The sequence below is a fragment of the Pseudoliparis swirei genome, chromosome 8 (genome assembly GCF_029220125.1).
Source record: "Pseudoliparis swirei isolate HS2019 ecotype Mariana Trench chromosome 8, NWPU_hadal_v1, whole genome shotgun sequence".
Classification (NCBI taxonomy): Eukaryota; Metazoa; Chordata; class Actinopteri; order Perciformes; family Liparidae; genus Pseudoliparis; species Pseudoliparis swirei.
This window is the reverse complement of record NC_079395.1, coordinates 1,880,211-1,890,664: the sequence shown is the minus strand read 5'-3', so window position 1 is coordinate 1,890,664 and position 10,454 is coordinate 1,880,211. Positions and strand designations below refer to the sequence as shown.

General features: G+C 41.5%; 4 non-coding genes across 4 annotated transcripts; all 4 read right to left on the bottom strand.

The window, feature by feature from the left end:
- Nucleotides 1–1,155: 1,155 nt before the first annotated feature.
- trnal-uaa (transfer RNA leucine (anticodon UAA)) lies at nt 1,156–1,238 on the bottom strand. The gene has a single exon. It is a non-coding gene; the product is annotated as a tRNA-Leu (tRNA).
- Nucleotides 1,239–3,201: 1,963 nt separating this feature from the next.
- trnal-uaa (transfer RNA leucine (anticodon UAA)) lies at nt 3,202–3,284 on the bottom strand. The gene has a single exon. It is a non-coding gene; the product is annotated as a tRNA-Leu (tRNA).
- A 382-nt stretch (nt 3,285–3,666) lies between these two features.
- On the bottom strand, nt 3,667–3,749 carry trnal-uaa (transfer RNA leucine (anticodon UAA)). The gene has a single exon. It is a non-coding gene; the product is annotated as a tRNA-Leu (tRNA).
- Nucleotides 3,750–3,956: 207 nt separating this feature from the next.
- trnal-uaa (transfer RNA leucine (anticodon UAA)) lies at nt 3,957–4,039 on the bottom strand. The gene has a single exon. It is a non-coding gene; the product is annotated as a tRNA-Leu (tRNA).
- Nucleotides 4,040–10,454: the final 6,415 nt, after the last annotated feature.

Genomic DNA, 10,454 nt, shown 5'->3' with positions numbered 1-10,454 from the left:
TGTTGGGAGTGAACTGCCCGGCAATGAAGCTGGATGGAACCATCCGGCAATGTTGACTAGTTCTGTTTGTTGATAAATAGGATGCAGACGTCTTCTTTATTTAGAAGGGAGTAATATAATACCAGGAGTGGGGTTCGAACCCACGAGGACATACGCCCATTGGATCTTAAGTCCAACACCCTTAACCACTCGGCCATCCTGGTTATTTTTACAGTGTGATTTCAAATGAAATTTATTTTCATTTTGCTCTAATTCTTAGCAAGATACAATTATTTGTGAGGCGAAGAGACGTTCTTCGAGTGTTGGAGGTGAATCGATCCGGCAATCACGCTGAATGTAAACAGCCCGTTAATGACGTTGGACCTGAACCATCCGGCAATTTCGACCTCATCTGTTTGTCAATAAATAGAATGCAGACTTCTTCTTTATTTAGACGGGAGTAACAGAGAAGAAGTAACAGAGTTTTAATAGTTTCAAGACATTTGTGGTGGATTAGGCAGCACCCACTCTCAAGGAATGACCAATCTAAGACCGGTCTATGGAGGGAGAGCAGGAAGCTGTTTGTGAAATTGTGTGCATAGAATTTTCTGCATTAATGTGAACATTGTCAAATATACCAGGAGTGGGGTTTGAACCCACGAGGGCATCTGCCCATTGGATCTTAAGCCCAACGGCTTAACCACTCGGCCATCCTGGTGCTCTTTTTTGACTGTTGTATGATGTCAATTTCAAAATATGGATAATTCTCACCCAAAAAATGTCAACACACCAAGCGTGGGATTGGAACCCACCCGGCCTTGTGTCCATTGCATTTTGCTTGCTTTCGGCACTCATTGACACTCGTTACTATCTGTGACACAATGGGGATTATTTCAGGCTCTGAAATATTCCCGTAATTACAAATTTGTTGTTCAAAAAAATATCTCCCAGATTTCATTTATTAGATTATTATCTGGCATAATTCAGTTCTCACTTACATCTGCTTCCTGGAACAGAACAAAACCAAAATGATGCCGGATGGATAGCAATGTGAACAACACAGAGGCAGCTAGAAGACCCTTATGAATTTGAAAGGGCTTAATTTAAATCCAACCTTCCATAGAAGTAGTTCTGGATAATGCAGATATGTCATAGTAAAGTGGAAACTGTCAAATATACCAGGAGTGGGGATCGAACCCACGAGGGCTTATGCCCATTGGATCTTAAGTCCAACGCCTTAACCACTCGGCCATCCTGGTTATATTTTTAGTGATATTTCAAGGGAAATTTATTTTAATTTCTAATTTTCCTCCAAGATACATTTATTTTTGAGGCAAAGAGATGTTTTTGGAGTGTTGGAGGTGAACCAATCCAGCAAATGCCTCCACACCAAAAGTGTGATTGTAAGCCACGCAGCCTTGTGTCCATTGGCACCGCGTATGAGACGACTGACGGAGGTGCAAAGGGCTTCAACACCTTTGTCCCCGTCTGCTGGCACCAATGTTACTTTGCATTGATAAAAAGAGGCAACAGCAACGTGCAGCTGACTCACTTCATGAGTTCTTCTGCTGCAGTCTTTAACCACCGTGTCAGCCGCTCTGCTGTATTGATCGATGTTGATGTTTACGTGGGTGGAGATTTAGAAGTTAAACGTGAACAGGCTTTTTATTTTTAAAAGTGCTTTGACTCTGACTTCTGCTGTTTGTGGATAATAAGGATCCAGACTTCTTCGGTGTGGATCATTCTCTCGCGAGGCGACCCCCACTCTCAAGGGCTGACCGATCTAAGACCGGTTTACATTTCTGCATTAATGTGGAAACTGTCAAATATACCAGGAGTGGGGTTCAAATATGGCCATTGGATCTGAAGTCCAACACCTTAACCACTCGACTTCTTTTGTTTATCGATAAATAGACTTCTTTTTTATTTAAAAGGGATTAAAATAATACCAGGAGTGGGGTTCGAACCCACGAGGGCATCTGCCCATTGGATCTTAAGTCCAACGCCTTAATCACTCTGCCATCCTGGTGATGATGGTTAAATATTGTATGATGTCAAACAAAAAATGTCCGGAGTGCATCATTCTAACCAAAACAATGCCAACACATCTAAAGAGGGCTTGGTACCCACGCGGCATTGTGTCCATTGCACTTTGCTCACTTTCGGCGCATTTATTCTGGAAATAAAATCTACAGTGAACTGAACATTGAACCAGTCTCTCTTGTGTTCTGTGGGATTACTGAAGTGTAAGAAGATAAGAAGATGGAACAGAGTTTAATTAGTTTCAAGACATTTTGGCGAGCCAGCCAGGAGGAGTTCCGGGAGGAATGAGGTATGAAGAACGAGGCGGCACCCACTCTCAAGGAATGACCAATCTAAGACCGGTCTACGGAGGATGAGGGCGAAGCTGTTTGTGAAATTGTGTGCATAGAATTTTCTGCATTAAAGTTAAAACTATCAAATATACCAGGAGTGGGGTTCGAACCCAGGAGGTCATATGCCCATTGGATCTTAAGTCCAACACCTTAAACCACTCAGCCATCGTGGTGATGTTTACAGTGTGATTTCAAAGGAAATATTTCTTCTTTTTCCTGAAATCTTTAGCAAGATAAACATATTTGTTAGGCGGAGAGATCTGTTGGAAGTGTTGGAGGGGAACTGCCCGGCAATGACGTTGGACTTGAACCATGCGGCAATGTTGACTACTTTTGTTTGTCGATAAATAGGATGCAGACGTCTTCTTTATTTAGAAGGGAGAAGCAGAGAAGAAGTAATAGAGTTTTAATAGTTTCAAGAAATGTTGGCGAGCCAGCCAGGAGGAGTTCCGGTGGTGGATTAGGCGACACCAGCTCTCAAGGAATGAACGATCTAAGACCGGTCTATGGAGGGTGAGCAGGAAGCTGTTGTGAAATTTTCTGCATAGAATTTTCTGCATTAAAGTGAAAACTATCAAATATACCAGGAGTGGGGTTTGAACCCACGAGGGCTCACGCCTATTGGATCTTAAGTCCAACGCCTTAACCACTCGGCCATCCTGGTGATGTTTACAGTGTGATTTCAAGGGAAATTTTTGTTTTTATTTACCTCAAATCTTTATAAAGATAAACATATTTGTGAGGGGAAGAGACGTGTTGGACGTGAACCATCCAGCAATGTTGACTACTTTTGTTTGTCGATAAATAGGATGCAGACGTCTTCTATATTTAGAAGGGAGTAATATAATACCAGGAGTGGGGTTCGAACCCACGAGGGCTCACGCCCATTGGATCTTAAGTCCAACGCCTTAACCACTCGGCCATCCTGGTTATATTTACAGTTTGATTTCAAGGGAAATTTATTAAAATTTTCCTCCAATCGTTAGCAAGCTACATTTATTTGTAAGGTGAAGAGATGCGTTTGGAGTGTTGGAGGTGAACTGCCCGGCAATGTTGACTACTTTTGTTTGTCGATAAATAGGATGCAGAAGTCTTCTTTATTTAGAAGGAAGAAGCAGAGAAGAAGTAACAGAGTTTCAATAGTTTCAAGAAATGTTGGCGAGTCAGCCAAGAGGAGTTCCTGGGGGGAATTAGGCAGCACCCTCTCTCAAGGAATGACCAATCTAAGACCGGTCTATGGAGGATGAGCAGGAAGCTGTTTGTGAAATTGTGTGCATAGAATTTTCTGCATTAAAGTGGAAACTTTCAATTATACCAGGAGTGGGGTTTGAACCCACGAGGGCATATGCCCATTGGATCTTAAGTCCAACGCCTTAACCATTCGGCCATCCTGGTGATAATTACAGTGAGATTTCAAAGGAAATATATTTTCTTTTTCCTCAAATCTTTAGCAAGATAAACATATTTGTGAGGCGAAGAGATGTGTTGGGAGTGAACTGCCCGGCAATGAAGCTGGATGGAACCATCCGGCAATGTTGACTAGTTCTGTTTGTTGATAAATAGGATGCAGACGTCTTCTTTATTTAGAAGGGAGCAATATAATACCAGGAGTGGGGTTCGAACCCACGAGGGCATACGCCCATTGGATCTTAAGTCCAACGCCTTAACCACTCGGCCATCCTGGTGATGTTTACAGTGATATTTCAAGGGAAATTTTTATTTTTATTTACCTCAAATCTTTATAAAGATAAACATATTTGTGAGGGGAAGAGATGTGGTGGGAGTGAACCATCCAGCAATGTTGACTACTTTTGTTTGTTGATAAATAGGATGCAGACGTCTTCTTTATTTAGAAGGGAGCAATATAATACCAGGAGTGGGGTTCGAACCCACGAGGACATACGCCCATTGGCTCTTAAGTCCAACGCCTTAACCACTGAGCTATCCCGTTGATTTTTTCTTTGTTATTTCAAGCGAAATCTATTTGAATTTTCCTCCAATCTTTAGCAAGATACATTTGTTTTTGAGGCGAAGAGATGTTTTTGGAGTGTTGGAGGTGAACCAATCCAGCAAATGCCTCCACACCAAAAGTGTGATTGTAAGCCACGCAGCCTTGTGTCCATTGGCACCACAGAGAGACGACTGACGGAGGTGCAAAGGGCTTCAACACCTTTGTCCCCGTCTGCTGGCACCAATGTTACTTTGCATTGATAAAAAGAGGCAACAGCAACGTGCAGCTGACTCACTTCATGAGTTCTTCTGCTGCAGTCTTTAACCACCGTGTCAGCCGCTCTGCTGTATTGATCGATGTTGATGTTTACGTGGGTGGAGATTTAGAAGTTAAACGTGAACAGGCTTTAAAATGTTCCCCTCCAAGTATGTCAACTCTGACTTTTTAGAAGTGAGTAATTATAGCATAAATATACCAGGAGTGGGGTTCGAACCCACGAGGGCATCTGCCCATTGGGTCTTAAGTCCAACGCCTTAACCACTCGGCCATCCTGGTGCTGATGTTTAACTGATGCATGTCAACCCAAAAACATCCGTTGTTGATCATTCTCACCAAAAAAATGACAACAAACCAAAAGTGGGGAATATTTAAGGGAATGAAATATTTCTGTGATTGCATATTCGTTGTTATAACCGCTCCCACTGAAGAACTTCTTGTAATTTAAAGTTCAGAGTGCAAGTCTATTGCACGTCTATTGGGTTTGATTGATGGAACGTCGGCCCTGGATAACCCGCCTCACTCACACACACGCGCTAAATAAAAGATCCCCGGAGTGTGGCGATGTGAATTTAAAGTGAAGTGCGTGATCTGTAAGGCTCCAGCGCGCTCTTAGATTACGCAGCGTCGAGATAAATGGAGGTAAAAGTCACCGTGCAGCGGGCAGACAGGCCGCCGAGTCAACGCCTTTTACCTAAAGACGAGGGAGAGGCTCCATGCAATATTCCGTTGTCTTTTTATGTAATATTCTACCCTGGGTTTGGGAGCAAATACACTCAAATACTGTCATACGCTCATGCAAGTAAGCAAACTCTTGAAAATATGTCCTTATGAATGTAAAGGCGGATAATAAAAAGACGACGCAGACTAACCGCCAAGCTTCCAAGATGGCGTCTCGCTGCTTCAGGAGATTTGTGAACGTGTAGAAATATAAATGTTTAATAGAGATGATTTATTTTCTTTTTCTCCCACTTTCACTCAACATCAAACATTTTAGATTTATTTAATCCTCATTTAGACGGAGAAGGAGGAAACAGTCAGACATCCTCATCACGAGCCGTTAGTAGAGGAACAAATAACAAGAGGAGACACACACACACATATATATAGATATACACACATATATATACACATATATATATATACATATATTTATTTATATACACACATATATAGATATACACATATATATATAAATATATATATATATTTATTTATATACACACATATATATAGATATACACACATATATATATATAAATATATATATACATATATTTATTTATATACACATTTAACGCGCAGAATGAGCTTCCAATCCGTCTGTTGTTGGTCGTCTCTACAGCAGCATGTCATTCTGTCTCTACGTGTCGCGTTAACGCGCGGCAGAGCTCAGCCGCGATGCGCGCACACTGGTGAGTAAGTTATGTGCACCCCTGTGTATAAATGTATATATCCGTCTTTTGTCATAAATATTTATGTTATCACAAAAATATACCGAGAATATCGGTAATATGTGATTAATCATGATTAATCCACAGAAACCTGTGATTAACCTGATTAATATTGTTAATCGTTTCACAGCCCTAGTATATATATGTGTGTGTGTATATATATACACACACACATATATATATATAAATACACAAATACACATATATATACACATATATAAATACACAAATACACATATATATATGTATATATATAATAATAATAATAATAATAATCATTTATTTTATATATTCTCAAGGCATGCCGACATCCCGAAGTCGCTTTACAGAGTCCAGTAGTCACACACACAGTCATCCCGGTGGTGGTAAGCTACATCAGTAGCCACAGCTGCCCTGGGGCAGACTGACGGAAGCGTGGCAGCCAATCAGCGCCTCCGGCCCCTCCGACCACCACCAACATTCATTCACATCCATACGAACCGCGGTGAGGCTGCGGTGCATGTCTTTATGGTGGTGGGGAAACCGAGTACCGGAGGAAACCCACGCGACACGAGGAGAACATGCAACCACAGAAAGGACCTGGAACGGGACGACCGGGATTCGAACCCAGGACCTTCTTGCTGTGAGGCGACAGTGCTAACCACTGCGCCACCGTGCTGCCCCATATATATATTTATATATACACACACATATATATATATATATATATACACACACACTACACTCTCTTACACACACACACAAACACATGCACACATTCTCTTACACACACACACATTGCTTTCTGGTAACAAAGAAAGATGTGCTGACTCGACCTTTCCAATCACCATTTCTCTCTCTCTCTCTCTCTCTCTCTCTCTCTCTCTCTCTCTCTCTCTCTCTCTCTCTCTCTCCACATATGCGGAATACATTTCCTCTTTATCATCGCCCTCCATCCCAGAACAATATATTCAGCGTGAAGCTGACACACACACACACACACACACACACACACACACACACACACACACACACACACACACACACACACACACACACACACACACACACACACACACACACACACACACACACACACACACACTGTGTTATTTTAAGAACTCTTGAAGGAAATGGTTCTTTAAAGGACCCTGGTTTAAAAGGTTCTTTGAGGAACCAAGAATGTTGCCTTAAAGAACCATTTTTTAAATGTTTTTTGAGATACCTTTGGAGGTCCTTTGAAGAACTATTTAAGGACATGGATCTTTAAAGAACTCTGGTTTGAAAAGTTCTTCGTGGAACCAGAAATGGTTCGTCGGCGGGTCGTCGGCGGGTCGTCGGCGGGTCGGCGGGTCGTCGGCGGGTCATCGCTCCACCTTCGCGGTCCCTCTCCGTTTATAAACGGTGGCCTCAACGCCGGCGAGGGGTTTCCTTTGTGCCGACGGTCGACCTTCTTGAGTCGTCCCAGTTCCCCCGTTCACTTTGGTTTAGTCTGCAGTTTATTTTTATTTCTTTAATATCGTTCCGCATTTCTGCATTTAGTTAAAACACAAAGGGATCGGGAAGAGGCGAGCGGGGGATCTAACGCGGGGACGCTCGTCCTCGGGGGAAATCATCGCCGGCACACACACACACACACACGCACGCACACACACACACAAACACACTCACGCACACGCACACACTACCTCTTCCACCACCTCTTCATCCATCTCTTCCTCACCCTCTCTCTCTCTCTGGCCCTCTATATATATGTATATATACACATATATATATGTGTATATATATGAATGTATATAAGTATATGTACATATATATAAATATATATATGTACATATACAGGACTGTCTCAGAAAATTAGAATATTGTGATAAAGTTCTTTATTTTCTGTAATGCAATTAAAAAAACAAAAATGTCATGCATTCTGGATTCATTACAAATCAACTGAAATATTGCAAGCCTTTTATTCTTTTAATATTAATATTTTTTAATTGCATTACAGAAAATAAAGAACTTTATCACTATATTCTAATTTTCTGAGACAGTCCTGTATATATGTATATATACACATATATGTGTGTATATAAGTATATGTATATATATATAAATATATATGTATATATATATATATGTATACATACATATATATATGTACACATATATATATGTGTATATATACACATATGTATATATATATTTATATATATATGTGTATCTATTTGTGTGTATATATACAGTATACATATATATATACACACATATATATATATTATTTTATATATATTAGTGCTGTGAAAAATAACGCGTTAACTCAGTTAATCCAATTACAGGTTTAACTAGTTATTTTTTTAAACGCATTTAACGCATGCGCAGAATGAGCTTCCAATCCGTCTGTTGTTGGTCGTCGGGACGAAAAAAAAGTCACTTGCAAAATGAGCTTCCAATACACCACTTCAATCTGAACTCTGTCCGCTCTCATGCAGACGGTCTGTTCATCGGTAATGATCCTTCCGCAGGTTCACCGGAAACCTTGTTACGACTTTTACTTCCTGTAGATCAGGGTCTCAACGCCGATCGCGACCTGCCAGTCGATCGCGTAGTGTTGGTAGATCGCATGACATTAAAGAGATTGGCCCGCCCTGACATGTTCTCTAGAGCACGTCTTTGTTCTTTTATTAAACTAAACGTCTGTTGTTGATCGTATCTCCACAGCAGCATGTCATTTCTGTCTCTTGGCGTTGCGTTAACACTTATCGATCTCTCGCGCCACAGAGCTCGTCTTGGCGCATCGGGACCGAGCAAAAAAAGTCACTTGTCAATCTGTCCCCGTGTCCGGGCGGTGAGGTTTCAGCTTTGCAGCGGTGTCCCGCCGTCCCTTTCATCACGGCCCAGTTCATGAAGAAAACCCACAGTCAGTTTGCCTCAGCAGCAGCTGCTAGAGGAAGACTAGAGGCCTTTAGATTGTATCATGGTGGAGTTAATGGTTGACAAACAAGAAAATGTTCTGTTTAACCCTCCTGTTACCTTTACATTTACTAACATATTTTACCCTCGGGGTCAATTTGACCCCAGCAATTAAAACCTCAGAAAATTATTAGAATTAATATTGCTTCCCAAGTTTAAGTGTGAGGTACTATATGTTTGTTTGTTGACTACCTAAATAGCCCTTTAAATAAAATAAAAAGTTGATATTTCTGATATGTTTGACACAGTGAAAAACAGCCTGGGGTCAAATTGACCCCAAAGAACACCGACATTAAACATTGAATGGGGTCAAATTGACCCGAAAGGTAACAGGAGGGTTAAACATTCTGTTTAGGATGAAGATGTATTAATGTTCCATATGGAAGAAAACTGCTAAATAACTGCTGAGTTGCAGCACCATTGTATAGAAGAATGTATAAATGTATATATCCGTCTTTTGTCATAAATCTCTATGTTCTCACAAAATATACCGAGAATATCGGTAATATGTGATTAATCATGATTAATCCACAAAAACCTGTGATTAATCCGATTAAAATTTTTAATCGTTTCACAGCCCTAATTTATATATATAGAAACATAGAGAAATAGAGAAATGGCTTCTTTATGTGTGTGTGTGTGTGTGTGTGTGTGTGTGTGTGTGTGTGTGTGTGTCGAGTGAAGAGTCTGGCCGACTGCACGGCGTCACCGTGTGTCCCTGCAGGTTACCACACACACACACACAAAGATACACACACACACACACGCAGAGACAGACACATACACATTCAAACACACACACATATACACAGAGACATACACACACAGAGACAAACACACATACACACACACACACACACACACAGACAGACACATACCCAGGGTGGTAGGAGGTGAGGAAATGGGAGAGGGGGAGGAGCTTGTTTCCTAGTAGTGTTGGTTCTGGTGCCCCCTGTGGACTAAAGTGGTAGTGTTGGCTCTTTCTCTTTCTCTCCCTCTCTCTCTTTCTCTTTCTCTCTCTCTCTCTCTCTCTCTCTCTCTCTCTGTGCCTCTCTCTCTTTCTCTTTCTCTCTCTCTCTGTGCCTCTCTCTCTTTCTCTCTCTCTCTCTCTCTTTCTCTTTCTCTCTCTCTCTGTTTCTCTCTCTCTCTCTCCCTCCTTCTCTGCTGCAGACCAGTCTGGTCCGGTGGGTTCGGGTCAACCTCTAGTCAACGCTATGAGGACCGGCTCGGCTCGGCTCTGAGGTGCTGGACCTTGTTTCACCTTCTCTTCTCCTCACTGTTTTTGGACTTTCTTCTCACCATCAGAGTCCGGAGAGGACACTCCCACATCTCGTTGACGAGCAGTCGTCTTCGGAGAAGATGGCGACGGCGACAAAGAAATCCATCAAAAAGTTAAACGTTTTGGATAATTGTTCCCGCCCCAGTCGGATTGATTAAAAGAAGTGTCAGAAGTTCATTGAAAAGTGTCTCTTTAAA